Raw genomic sequence first — 15,757 nt, forward strand, 5'->3', positions numbered from 1 at the left:
TGATCATGTTTAATAGATTTAATATTCTAGTTAACATTTGTTAACATTTAATTAAAAGGATAACATACAATATACTATTTGTTATACACGGTAGAAATTGCATGCAATAACATGTTCTTCATGATATCTTAATCACAGTTCACCTGCGGGTACAATAATAAAGAAAAGCATAATTTATAACACTCATACATAGAAAAAAGAAATGGTAACAATACGACATCCCTTGTTATAGTGAGTCTATAATCATTTAAATACATGCTTAACAACACCAGGAAGATGTGTATGCTCGAAATAAACGCCCCAATTAATTGCCTTAGGATCAAAATAGAACATATCGGCTTCAACTTCGTTTTCTCTTACTAGTTGACGAAGTTTTTCCGTATTCATATCATCATATCTATCAAAATAATGAAAGAAATACTCAAATCTTATCAGGAAATTAATTAAGTAAACATTATTCATTATTATTGTAAAAAATAAAAGTGATCATATAATTAAGAATTAACTTACAAGGTTTTTGAGAACAATCAAGGTTTGTATAACTCCACAAGCCGCAACACGAAATTGGTCTTTCTTTTAAGATTTGTATAAGTTCCACTAAGAGCATGACATAATGTTGCATTCACAGCTTGCAAGCCCTAAAAACAAACAGTCCGTACATTTATATATAAACATTCATCAATACTTGAACAAAAGAGTGGCACTACGACAAGATAATGCCACTTTTGCAACCGACTTTATTATGGTTGCAACAAAAACACTTAGTCGTAACATTAGTGATGGTCCTAAAGTCAATGTATGAGAATTTGGACTAACATGTAATGGAAGTAGATAACGAAGAGAAAAGTATCTTTGAAAGCTAGCCATGGAGTTCAACACCTTAACATTGCTAACTATCACCGGTTTGCCTTCTTTGTTGATCATTGGATGCTTTGAAAAATAATTATACCCACTTTGTTGAATTGATTTGTATTTTAGTGGGTTAGACACAGACGATCCAACATGATATATTATTTCACATGTTGCTTGATTTGCGCCATTGTCGCGATCATAGCATTCGCCACCATGTCCCCTGGTATCTGTCAGATTATTTTTTACACATTCATAGTTAGCAATTTCGATCACGAAAATAAGTTAAGTAGCTAAGATGGCGCGTAAATTCAACCCACTGTGTCAATTACGGATTCAGGATCACCAAGGAAGCATGATAATTGGCCCTTGCCATAACCAAGTGCTAAGCTATCGATTGTTCTGTATTTTTCAAATACATACGAAGATATTACTTTAACAAAAAAACCAACTTTTTTATTCAAAAGTCAAATAGAATGAGGAATTAATTACCTTATGCCTTCTATCCAACCAGGGAAGGGTTCTTTGTAGGTGCTGGTGATGATAGTTGGTCGTAGAATGACTAATGGAATGTTGCCTTTCAAGTGTCCGAGAATCATTTCTCCTAATGCCTTGGTAAAAACGTATGTATTCGGCCATCCGAATTTATTTGCCCTGCATATGTAAGGAATGAAAGCAAAGTACAATTACGACACTGGATATTTATTAATTTAGTGATGCTTATAGATGTAACAGATTTACTTTCATATATGAAAAAAAAATAAAAAAATTCAAGACTAATGTCAAGATAATCTGGACATGCATAATACGGTTGAAATTACCAATATCAGTTCAATTTTTAATGAAAATAATATGATTTGAAGGTGACAACAAATTAAATCATTTTTACCTCTCAATACCCAAATCTTTCATGGCTAACGTAATCGATTTATTAGTAGCCGTTTCATCATAACTAAGTTCTTTTAATCTTTCTTCAATGATCCTCTTCTCTGTGTTGATATCAAGCCCGTGTGCACCATTAAGCGCCTCTCCCAAATGATATGGAGTTTCTAGTATGAGCCCAGGTTTCTCACCAGATACATAAGCTGAACAAACATAATTTTAAATTCATCATGGTTATTATATGTGTGTAAAATTCATATAGTTAATGTATACGATAGAACCATATTTTAAATAACTCAAAATAATGAGTCTATGCATACTAACCAGTGGATACGTGAAGAAGCAACTTTATTTTCACACATTTGGCAGCAAAATTTAAAACATTTTGGGCTCCAAACGTATTCAAAGCTAATGCAACGTCGTATCTACAATAAATCAAATAAAAAGAATCAAAATCATTTTGTTTAACTCTTCCTCAAGCCTATATAAATGGTCCTTAAAATAATAAAATCTGGTTAGTATAAAACACAACACAAAGTTCTCAAAACAAGTATTTATTATAATTTAACTATTAATTAATAAGTAATTTATTATTTAACCTGAGATCGATTTGAATACATATAATATTTAACTTGAAAATATATAGTAGTTGTACCTTTCATCAAAGTTGGTGGTGGCAACGACATTAACAACAAAATCAATATCTACCCACATCTCTTTAATCAAGCCAGGGTCTTTTATTCCCAAATTTTCATAGGTGATGTCTCCGGCAACTGGAGTTGCCTTTTCCGATAAGAAAGACTGCAGATTTGTACCATACTTCTCTTTCAAGATATTGAACAAGTCCTTTGCCACTGCCTGAAGACGATTTTAATAATTACTTTTAAGGATGTAAGCGGGATTATAGTTTCAGATGAAATATTATATTATTATTAATAGTCTGATCAGCTAACTTTGAAAAATTTTTGAGTTTTCATTTTATTATTTCATATAGTATTCATATACCATTATACAATTAGCTATCTGTTATGTGTGCCATTAATATATCGATCTGTAGGTAAGTGGAACTACCAATATCAATTTCCTGAAATGAAGAGACAGATTTCGTACCAAGTCTTGGATTTTGTGAAACAAAAGCGTTTCAAACAAACAATGTTATAGTTGTTCGACTAAAGAATATAATTAAACTCTGCCTTAAAAAGTAGTTGCATGCATGCATACATACGCAACTGTAAAAGTGGATTGAAATAATGATTTTATAGTGATGTATTTTAAGGAGGCACTATGATCATCATGTATCGAATGTGCAATATTATTCTTAGTCGTAACAAAAAATATCGGCAACGCAAAGCTCACCAAATTAACACGAATTAAGTATAGCAACCTCTTATGTACCGAAACAAATGCATATATACTTAAAAATGATATACACATACCTCCTTGTTGAAACGTTGCAAAGCGGATTTGGCATCACTAGCCCTCACAAGAAGATACAACTTTTTCAAATTCGGTTGAACTCTTAGTATCTTCTCCAAAAATACTACAAACACACAAACAACACAACAATTGGTGAAAAACATTATATATATATATTATATGTACATATAAGAGGAGGTTTCTTGAGAACCATACGCTTTACATGTAAAACCTCATGAAATAACTCCAAATTGCATGCAAAAAATTAATTTTTGCGCTTTTTCATATAAACTTATATAGTAGTAGAATACATTCTAATAAAAAGAATTATTTTTATATAAAGAATTACCTTTTTTAACTATGTTTTTAAATTATTTTTTTTACTTTATTATTAAAATGGCTTATATTCATGTCATATGTAAAAGCTCCAAAAAAAATTACATAAAAATGAGTTTTTACATGTTAAATTGAATTTTTTATGATTTTTTACATGTAAAACACACCCCGGTTCTTTATATTTTTTGTGATTCTCTAATGAAGTCACCCCTACACACGTATATATAAAGGAGAGAGAGAGAGAGGATACTTTTAGCAAGAAAACCAGTGGCACCGGTGATTAAAATGGTCTTGTTATCAAGAAAATCAAGAATACTATCCAACTCCATTTGTTGCTAGTACGTCAAAGAAGAACACAAATTTGAGAGAGTGAGAAAGAGATTGAGCAGGAACAAAGTACTTTGTAGAGAGAGAGGGGGAGTTGTAGGGAAATTGGTGAACAAGAAGATAGGACACAAGCAATATATAAAGATAGGTTAAGGTGAGAAAGGAAAAAGGAAGTTGACAAGTGGTGAGTAATGAAAGAGCACACCCAATCAATGTTTTATAGATTGTTTAGTAAAGACAATCGGACATTTTGGTGCTTCAAATTCACGGTATGCTTTCCACGTAATCTAATAAAAAATATCAACACTTCTCGATAGTTAAACCACAATATAACGAGTATGAAATTATTTGTTAATTTATTTAACGTATTAAGCATGCCATGTCATTTAAATTTATTATTTTAGTATAATTATACAAATCTAGAAAAACTCATTTTACTTGTGGCGTATATACTAACTAAATTGTAATGTTTTTTTACTTTTTTTTTAAATTGAGTCTGGACTTTGAAAATATACCCGGAGAGTTGCAATGCATCATCCACAGTTTGATACACTGAAGAGAGGGTTATCTTGTTTCAAAATGCAAAATTATGTTTAAATTAGCAAACCAAATACTTAGCGGTCTTGAGAGTGTATAATCAGTTGTAGGGGTGGCAAATGGGTTGGGTTGGGTTGGCTTGGGTCGAAATGGGCCATGGGTTAGAACTTGAATTTTTTTACCAAACTAGTGTTGATGGAAAAAGTATTTACCATTTTGGTGTTTCATGAAAACTATTTACCAAACTAGTGTTTTCCTTTATTTTCTATTCACCTTTTATTATTAAATCATCATATTAGAGTTTCTTCTTTATTATTTTTATATTAGTTAACCTTTTTTTATATTCTATCAACAAAACTTTTCTTATCTTTTTTTTTTATCTCATTGCTATTCTTTTTATTTCATTTTTTTAATTGTTTTCAAATGTATTTATTTTTTGCTTTTATTTAAATATATTCATTTTACGAATTTTAATTTTTAGGTTTAGTTTCGAGACTTTGACGAACCTAATCGATACCGATCAAATCCACGTCGAATAATCACCGCAACGTCTGGGTTTTACCAAATTATGTTATTTTTTTGTTTTAAATATGTTCATTTACGAATTTATTTTTGGGTTAAGTTCCGGTACGGTAGCGAACCTAACTGGTACTAATGTTCTAGATTTTTTTTCGTTTGAAATATGTTCAGTGTAGCATATTCAGTTTATTTTGCATATTTTTTTTTAATTTGTTTATAGTTGTAGAGATTGGTAGCGACTCAACTTCATTTGGCATTTTTGCCTTTTTGTTTGTGTTCTTTGAATTTCATATTTTCGTTTATATTTGATATTGAGACTCGTGGCTCGTAGCAGGTTAAGTTTTAATATTTGGTTATCTTTTTATGTTTCTTATTTCATTTTGAATTTATTTAGATGATTTGTTTGTTTTTATATTTGACAATAGTGGATAAAAAAATAAAATAAGAAGAAAGGAATTATAACAATTATTGAAAATACAATAAAAAAGAAAAGAAAAGAAAGATAGAAAAGAAAAGCTGTCTGATAAGAATATATATATAAGAAGATACTGGATTGATTGATAAAAATATACATAAGCATTATGTTATAAAAAATAAATAATCGATTAACTAAATAAAAAAAATTAAAAGACTCCAATAAAAGAATTTAAAAATAAAGATGAATATAAAATAAATGAAAAACACTAGTTTGGTAAATAATTTTTATGGAACACCAAAATGGTAAATATTTTTTCTACCAACACTAGTTTGGTAAAAAATTCCCGTTAGAACTTAGAACGGGTTATGTTCGGAATTGGTCTACTAAAAAAAGGGTTGTTTTGGTTCGGGTTGTAATGAGTCACGGTCAACAGGTTCGGGTTTGAACAGGTCCGGGCGGATTGGGTCCACATCAGAATGGGCCAAAACGAGTTTCGGGTTGGTTTACAACGGAGGAAACATTTTGGTTTTTTAACTTTTTTTTGTTTTTTGATTTATATTTTGAGTTATGGTTTTTTTATTTTTTATTTTTAAAGGGTTTTTTATCTTAATAAAAAAAACCCTCAAAAAATAGTAAAAATTAATAACCCAAAATGTAAATAAAAAAAAACTAAAATGTTTCCGCCGTTGTTCTTGTTCAATTAAAAAATAAAAAAAAAACTGAGAATTGAACTAAAAACGAAAAAAATCATCGAAAACGAAACAAAAACCAAAACGAAACCGAACTAATCGAAATTGGAAAAATCTAACAAAACTAAACTAAAAACAGAAACGGGATAGAATTGAAACTGAAAAAACCAACCAAAACGAAACGAAAAACCGAAAACGATTCCAAAATCGACCAAAAAGAAACAAAAGAAATCGAAACCCTACCTGTCATGTGCGAAAACCCGTTTCGACTCGAAACCTGATCCAAGCTAAAACCTGAACTGAACTCGTTCCAATTGAAAACCCGTTTTATGCCTAAACTTATCTCGTGTGGAAATATGTGCCATTCCAAAACCCGTTTCGACCCGAACTTGCCACATTTCCTTAGGACACTAACCCAAATCGACCTATTTTTTAAATTAGTCAACCCATTTTGACCCAATAATAAGAAGGTACGTGGAATTTCAAGTGACCCATTTTGACCATTTTAATTAAAATACATGACCCAAACCAACTCATAAAATTTTCAAATCAACCCAAATTTACTCTTTAGAAAAGCTTTGGGTCAAGATTGCCACCTCTAATCAGTTGTTAATATTTGACACAACGTCCACCTATATTTGTAATAACATGTTGGGCTGACAAACGGGTACGTGTTTAAGACATGATAAGACCTGCTAATAAAAAAAAGTGCATTATGTGATTTTTTTTATTTTCTTAAATAATTGAAATTAGTTAGCTAAACTACATCATTTTCTCTTATTGGTATATGAAACGCAAAACTGTTTTATAGTCATGACATATAAAATAGTTAAACGAGTTGTATTCATGTTTGATACTTGTATTAAGCGTGTTGTTTCTAACTTGTTAAGACACGAATTGTCAGCCCAAGTGCCGAACATGTTCACCTCACTCATTCTAACATTTGTAAGATCAAAACCACTTTAAACAACTTTGCACAAAAATAGAGCACATAAAATTAAAGATGCAAAACAGTTCTAGATTAATTGGAACAAGTAATGACTAATGAATAAGAAGTAATAATCAATGAAATTATTCATCTACTTATACTATTAAAACAAAATAATTCTTTCATATATCATTCAACTATATAGCCAAGTAGGATGTCAACTAATACAATCATCATTTATAGAATTACTAGCAAAGTTACAAATATAACTTTAAATGTTGTATTAAATGAGATTTTTGATATTTACGAATTATAAAATTTTATTTATCATTATTTATATCTTATGAATTCGCAACGTATTTATTATATATTATGTATTATACGGGCTATATCCTAGTGTAAAATATAAGCTCAGATTAGAGATGTTATTAAAGTGGCTCATACTAGCAAGTAGCTATAATTGAAAATAAACCTAGTACAAACCACAAACAGTATGTTGTATTTAAGCCCCAGCGACAGATTCAGTGTGTTTGGTCAGGGAGGGTATAAGTACCCCAAATCTATAGTTTCTTTTATAACCTTTTAATATATTAGGTCTAAAAGACTCGTGTACATCATCCATAATTTTATTAGCCCCAAAACCAACTTTTTAAGCTCCACTTTCAAAGTCCAGGTTTAATTTTGTTTTATAAAATAATAATTAAGCCTAGATTGCTTAATTGTCTAACCATTTCATAAACTGAAAATTTGCAATAAGCAACTTATACAGGAGTGCGATACGAACAGGTTCCTTCTGTTTCACATCTAGGTATGTACACTGATAGTGTGCAAAAATACGAAAGATTGAATACTTTGTAATTTGCAATTGTTGAAAAAGGAACACTTGCAAGTGTTACGAATAAAGTTATAATTAACCGTTTTCAAATTATGAAATCATGCATAGAGCAATTGTAATATGTGCCTTGTTTAGTATGTTTGATGGAATTTGTTGGTTACATTATTATGCTTAGTTTATTTAATGTAAATTTTTTTTACTCGACCCATTTTGGTTTGACTAATTTTAGTTTGACCTGACCCGTTCTAAACAACCTGTTTGACACCCACTGGCTAAAATTCCTAGATCCGCCACTGCAAGCCGCTAAATTATATCGTATCACTCACCTATACAACATATGGTGGATATGATCTTATAAAATGATAACTATAAGTTGGGTAACTTTACAGAATAATCACCAAGTTTTAAAAATATTCCAATTAGTTTTCTTAGAGTCTTAAGTTTTAAAATTTGTTTCAATTAAGTCACTCATCCTACATGTTTTATTTAAATTATAGATTTTAATATAGTTTTTTTTAGCATTTTCATTTCAATTAGAAAAACCTTTTTTCTTTTTTTATATGCTAAAATGTGGACTGATTACATGGATTTTAGATATTTTTTATTTTTTAATATAATTAACATGCTTTTTTTATTTTTTAATATAATTACGTATATTGGAAATCCCGGCCCCCATATCTTCTCCTCCATTTCATGATTATTGACACGAAAAGTTTTGATAATGGCTTGATTTGAAGGTTAAGTGATTAATTTGTGCAAAAAAAATACACGAATAACCTAATTGAAACCGTTTTAAAACTTGACTGCTATTCTACATATGATATTTTTCCTCTTTTATTAAATATATATATGTATGCGCATATGTGTTAGAAACTAGTTTTAACCCCAAAAGTTTCAACAGTTAAGTTAATTTTTTAAATGTACTGGTCTAAACTAATGAAAATTTCATAATTAATCTAAATAAATCAATAGAAAATTCTAACACGAGATATATATTACGTACGAACACATTAGTTAAAAGGGAGAGAACAATGTGTATGTGGGACTGCATGAGCTTATTAATTTATTAGGGTTAATTTCAAGGTCATACTTTGGTTCTTCAACACCGCCCAATTAAGGAAATTGTTTTTGTTTCTAGCCATCTCTAACTTCCAACTCCTACCTAGCATCACATAGCCAATGATAATAAAACTTTAATCATGGCGAAGCTTGGACGAGTTCGTCGGAGGAGGAGGACTCAAAATGTACTTAGAAAAATCATAAACGAGGGGGCCGGGTTCAAATTTTCAGTTAAAAATAGGTAAATTTACTAGAACTAAAACCAAAAATAAACAAAAAAATTATAAAAATTAAGGTGCACCAATAGGGTGGTCTCGGTCGGTAAAACGCAAGCATTGGTAAAACCCAACCGATGTTGTTTCCGGGCGTCGAGAAGGTGAGCTTATACAAATGCGGTCGATTTTCATCACGTTCATTATGGTACAAAAAGAAAAAAAAAACAAAATAATAAAATCGACAATCGGTCGGTTTTCATTGCGGCACCGGTACTAAAACAAAATGCGCCGACTCTACGCGACTTTGGTCGGTTTCCGTCTTGTTTGTTACGATATTGGAACTAAAACAAAACAAAGAAAAATAAAACAATATTTGATTGGCTTTCGTTACGTTCGTTATGGACATAAAACCTTGACATTGATAAAACCCGAGCGTTATCGGTACTGGGCATTGCGACACTGAGTCGACATGAATTCAGTCGGATTCGGTTACGTTCGTTGCGTTACCGGAACTGAAACAAAAAAATCGATAAAACTCGGTCGTTGGTAAAACCCGAGCGTTGACAGTCCCAAGAGTTACGGAGGCGAGCCGACACGGGTAACCGTTTAAAAATTTAAATTAAAACAAAACAAAAAAAGGTAGCCAATTAGGTGCCGCCAAGTGGACCAATGAGGTCACTTGCGGCACCAAACTTCTAATTTATTCTATATAATAATTTTATAAACTACATACTTCAAGTTTAGACCATTTAATTCGAAAGAAAATGTTAAAAGAGGCTGAGGTAATTATGGAATGAACGAAGAAATGTAATTTACAAAGGAATGAAATGGGTTATTACCATTCTAATGAGATGGTTGGTTACCACGTAGAAATGAAATGAATCATTTCTTTGCGTTGTTTAGTAGGCAATAAAAAAATATATAATTAAAACGGTTGTGAGTGGCGAAATGGTGGTGGGAGGTAGGTGGCGGTCGTTGAATTGGCAGTGGTGGGCGGTGATGGTGGTAGGCGGTGGCGGGTGGTGTGGGCGACGAGAGATAATGGTGGTTATAGGTGGGTGGTGGCAGTAATGATAGAGGTGGCAGGCGATGGTGGTCAGTGGTGGTGAGGGGTGGGGGCGATGGCGGTAGTGGCTGGCTAGCACTGGTGGCAATGGCTGGTGTAGCATTCATTACTTTTTAAACCTGAAAACCTGACCCATTTCGAATTTTCAGTTTTGTTTGTAAAAAAATATATAAATACATATACATATTTGTATTATTATTAGTATTCTCAAGTTTCGTATCGTATGGCATTTGTTAACGTTTATTTGAATTTATTTGAATTCGCAGTTATATTTCGTTAAACCGACCCGTTTGTCGTTCCTTTGTGTTCGTGTTTAACGTTACTCGTTAATATTTATTCACGAGAATCTAAGCTATTGTACGTTCGTGTTCTTTTCATTTTGATCGATTTCACAACTCCAGGATCTAAAGTGGTTATTAAGGTTAAACCATTTGCAAACCTTTTCGGGTATATTACGAAAATAATCCAAATTATATATACCTTTAACAAACTTATAACATTTCAAAGTCTAAGGGTCAAAATGTAATTTTGTTTAATTCAGTTTTAAAAGGTTATTGAAAGTTGAAAGTTCATATGGTAACATTTTCAAAATCTATCTATAATATATATAAACAAAACCTTTAAAATCTCTCTAGTTGCTAAAATCTCTTAAGCCATCAGATTGATTTATTTGTAAATGAAGGTTTCTCATGCATTTGACCCGAATTCACGGATATGGGTCTCACCAATACAACATCTCATTAAACTAAAAATTAATTTTACCAAATATTTGATATGAAAATCATCTAAAATAGGAATATACTAAAATTAATACCCGAATTTTTTTAAAAAAATATATTTTTTATTATTAAGAAACAATTTTATAGTAAAACAAATAAGCGGGTCATGGTCATCAAATCCAGATAGCTTTTAAATGGGTTATAACATATTATTTATTTGTGAAACTCGTTCATCATCAAACCTTAAGTATGTTATTAACTTTCTTACAATAAAGAAAATTAAAATCCAAAACATAAATATTAAAAAACGAAAAATATAAAACAACCCACGTAATACGGGGGATAAAACCTAGTATATTAATAATATAGCATATTCCCCTGATCACGTTAATCCGGTGATCGGAAAATCGTCCGGCGACCCCGACGGCTCCGACGAGGCCTCAAATACCCCCTTTATCTCGTTGTTTGACCAATTGATCCGTTGTAACGTGTGTAGACTTTGTTAATGAATGATAACCAATATATTAATTGTATTATAACGCCCAAAACGTCGAGTTAATTCCGTAACAACCGTCGAAAAACGGCCAATCTATAATAAACATCAATTAACCAAGATACGTACTAATTAGTAGTACAAAAAGCATCCTAACATCTATCTAAACCTACTACAATCATTCAAATACATTAGCAAACTATCAGTAATCTCCAATTGATCAACAAAGTTATCACTCCGCCCACCGTCATTCACCGCCAAAATGTTACAGTACCGGGCATATTTATATGCTTTTGATTAGTTTTTAGCCAACAAACAAAACCCCCAAACTAATTTAACTAAATAAGGGACGGATTAAAGGGTTTGAATCTTAGGGTTTTGAAGGGGAAGATGATGAAGTTTCTTGTTTGGTCATATTTGTTCTATCCTATCTCTAAGCAAATAATCTGGTAGGTCTATTGGTTAAGTCTTTGATATGTAACACACCAGACCTGGGTCAGTGTATTCTTTTTGGTATTTTTTAAGCCTTTATTTTATTTGTTATAAACTAAATATATTTTTATAAAATCATTTTTAAATTGAATAAAATCAATTATAAAGATTATAATTATCGTTTTCACCTAGAAATCAATCTTTCGAACCCATCAAGTTTCGTTTAACATTTATATATTTATCGTTCGATAAACTTTATAATTCGTTAGCATCTTTGTTTTCAAAATAAAATATACTGTTAACATCAAAACTCCCGTAAACGTTATAATATTCAAACTTAGCGTTAAATTAATAATATTTAAATAATATTTTTTTCGTTAATCATTAAAATTAATTTTTATTACAATTCGTTTGTGTTAAGTCGTCAACCTTAATTTGTTAATTTTAATTAGTTTGTTAAATTTTAATTCGTTCACTTTTAATTCGATAAACTTTAATTCGGTATTCTTAATTCGTTAAACCGTAATTCATTAATCTTAATCCGTCAACTTTTAATTCGTTAACTTTTATTCCTGTTAACTCTAATTCAATAGCACAGTCATAACTATTTTCGAGTTAAGATCACCAATTAAAATCCGTACATTTTATTATCTTAACTTTCATAAACCTCATTATAATAATATTAAAACCCGCTAAAAATAATATTATAAAGCGTCATAAAATGCTATGAAAGTATTTTAAAATATTGCTTAACTCCTAAAACCAAAATATATAACCTTTTTAATCCCGTTAGTTTGTCTTTAAATATTTGTATCTATTTTATTTATTGTTCGAGAAGTTCAATTATTTCGGATTCTTTAACGCACTTTCAATTGCTTCGGTTTCGTTATTATGCTTTCGGTTTTCATTGCAATGTTTATCTTCAATTTCAAGGTAAGTTTCTCACACCCCCTTTTTAAATATTTTTTCATATTTTTGGGGGTAGCATATGTATTGTATTACAAATTCAAACTATTATGATTTCGACTACAAACTACAATTCACTATATGGACTTGTGTGTTACTTGATTACTTGCACGTGGTAGCCTCAATAAGTATGATCATACGCTCCCTTTGCACTCAGGACCATTTTGTTATCAGCGGAAAAGGGCCTAATTATCCGAATACGTTGGTTGTTACCAACTAAAAAGGACCTTACTTGCGCCGATTACCCTAGTACCTTGGTTGATACCAACTAGAAAGGACTTTACTTGCTCGTTTATCACTTGTCCATGAATTGTATGCTTTTTATGTATTTATATAAAAATGTGGGAATCTCACCAACTATTCCTATAGTTAACATTATTTTATGCATATGCTACAAGCACAAGCATTAGAGGATGATCCTTGGAGAAGACACTAGATTTAGGATATTTAATCAAATGGACAAAATGTTTAGTCATATTTATATTTACTTGTATTCTTTGTTTACAACCTGTGTATATGATGTTTAAATAAATTAATGACAATGTTGTCACATAATAGTGTCACATGTGTTTTGAACAATCTGTACGTCACACTCGGGCGTTTCCGCTCTAGCCAGGGTGTTCCGGTTGGTGGCGGTAATGGCGGCGGTGACCGGAATGGTGGTGGGTGGCGGCAGCGATGGTGGTTGGTGGTGGAGGTGATGTATGGTGAAAGATGGAATGGAATGAAAAAATAAACATGGGGGGATGGATGGAATGAAATTGAAGTATTTTAGGGGGAATGGAATGGACTAGCTAATAGGTTATTCCATTCCTTTGATCAACAAAACACATTTTTTTTCATTCTCTCACAATGGGTCATTCCATGCCGTCCTCCATTCCTACATACCAAACGCTACCTGAATGTTAAAAAACAAAAGTACTTTGAAAACAGTTGACTAAAACATGTGTTACACGTATTATAAGAGAGGACAGGGCACCCTTATGGGTAGCATGCATGACTTTATTCCATGGTAAAGGTTTGGCACACAAAATTGATTCATTGTTGACCATTGAAAAATAATGAATTAATAAAGTTCTAGTGTACTTACGGGTATGTGCTACCAGTAATTTTGTGGTTTATGGGTAATTAAGAATTGAAATGAGGTGGTAGTATACGATTGACCGGTGCATAAGTAATACCCATGAATGCCCCCCGCCCCCTATGTATGTTGTCTCCCTCCTATGTTAACAGGCTCACAGCCCCTATTACAAGACCACCACAATTGACATCTGGGGTTGATTGGGTTTACAGTCAATGACAGATCCAATACTTTTTCCTATGGGTTCACCTTTTATCGGTGTTTAAATTTCAAACAACCAAACGTCATATATTTCAGGCTGGTTAAGTCAGATCGGAATATATTATATGATACAATATCATACTAAAACAATATGTTAACTTAAATACACGTAATAAAACTACAATGTCATTAAAATGAAAGAAAAAAAAAGAATTGCAATCAATGGGTTGTGGAGGTGTGATGTATAAATAGGTCTGGATTTAACTGGAAACGAAATTGTTCTTTTTTTAAGCTATTTAAAAATTAAAATCTCAACTAATAACATTGTGATGGTTTACCAAAATGAAAAAAAAATCAAAATCATTCTTAGAAAGACTTGAAATTAAAACCTTTCAAAATTAGAAGAGTTTTAGAGAGAATGAATTTACCACTGCACTATCTTAAATTTTTTGTTATTCACTTCTAAAATCTTATGGGTTCACTAAAACTTTTTTATATATCGTTTTAACGTAAAATTTTAAAATCAATGGGTTCCCGGGTGAACCCATATTGAATCCGTCGGCCCCTGTTTGCAGTTTAAGTAATACGAACACAACTCGTATATTTTTTCACACTTAAAACATTAACTCTAATCCAAACATATTAAAACTGTGTAACCTAATAAGAAATTTTGGTCATTTTATCTAAACAAGTCAAACAAGTTGATGGATTGTAGTAAAGTTGTAACAGCATTCACATTCAGTTTCCAACCATATATTCATATATATATATCATATAATTACACTAAAAATCATTATAATTTATCTCTCCTTTTCAATTAAATAATACACTTTTATACTTTTATCATAATCAATTCTCTCTACTTCACTCACAACCACGTTCAGAAAATATTAAAATATTATATGGTGAGAATATTGAAGCCCCAAATTTAACTTTCCCGTATAACATTTTATCTCTCGTTTACTCATAACCACTTATAAGCATATCATATAATTTACAATATCATATATTTTTAGAGAATAGGTTGAGAATGCTATAAGGAAATAAAGTGATTGATGGTTATAATAAAGTTGTCAAGTTTGATGAGTTAACAAGTACGTTATGAAGTTAAGTTTACTTGTTTAGTATAACATGAATCTTATACGTCATAACTTGTTAAACAGTTGAAAACATGATTATTTTCATATCTTATTTTCATTTGAGTAAGAAATCGGTAACCAGTAACCTCTCACCAGTGCCGGCCCAATAGGCTTACTAACCCAAGCGGTGGCTTGGGGCCACCATCCAAACAAGGCCTCCATTTTTTATAAATAAAATATATCAGGGTTGAGATATTAACACAGTGAGAACATGCATCTAGAAGTCAGACGCGTGATATTTCATGGGAAATTGCAATTAATCATCCGTAATCGAAGGAATGGACGGCTCCAGGAATTAATCAAAATCAAAATAGGGATTCTTAATTTCTTATATGGGGCAACGACACGACTTCTCGATCACTTCATCGCCATCTCCGATTGTGCAAACAACAAACACAAGGTTATGATACTGGACTTGGAACAATGAATTATTGATACGGACTATTATTTAGGCTTTAGCAATTGCGCATTCGATTTTGAATTGCTATTTGATGTATTCAACCCTGAATTGCCCGTTATTATGACTTGAGAACTGCCTATTGCTTTCATATCGGTTATGCTTAAACTTTCAATTGCCATTTGTTAATTGTTTACAGCCCTCAAAACTTAAATTGAATTGGTTTACAACCTTCAAATTGGTTGGTGCCTGA

General features: G+C 31.4%; 1 pseudogene across 1 annotated transcript; it reads right to left on the reverse strand.

The window, feature by feature from the left end:
• Positions 1–243: 243 nt before the first annotated feature.
• Positions 244–4,013, reverse strand: LOC143588792 (fatty acyl-CoA reductase 3-like; annotated as a pseudogene). The gene is made up of 10 exons (XR_013145166.1): positions 3,734–4,013; positions 3,164–3,271; positions 2,387–2,585; positions 2,056–2,156; positions 1,739–1,934; positions 1,342–1,503; positions 1,170–1,251; positions 817–1,079; positions 511–638; positions 244–397 (listed from the first exon to the last, which is right to left on the reverse strand). The product of XR_013145166.1 is annotated as a fatty acyl-CoA reductase 3-like (transcript).
• Between the last annotated feature and the right edge of the window lie 11,744 nt (positions 4,014–15,757).

This window comes from Bidens hawaiensis, unplaced genomic scaffold (assembly GCF_021521415.1).
Source record: "Bidens hawaiensis isolate Kalapana, Puna unplaced genomic scaffold, B.hawaiensis_p1.1 tig00036769_1, whole genome shotgun sequence".
Taxonomy (NCBI): domain Eukaryota; kingdom Viridiplantae; phylum Streptophyta; class Magnoliopsida; order Asterales; family Asteraceae; genus Bidens; species Bidens hawaiensis.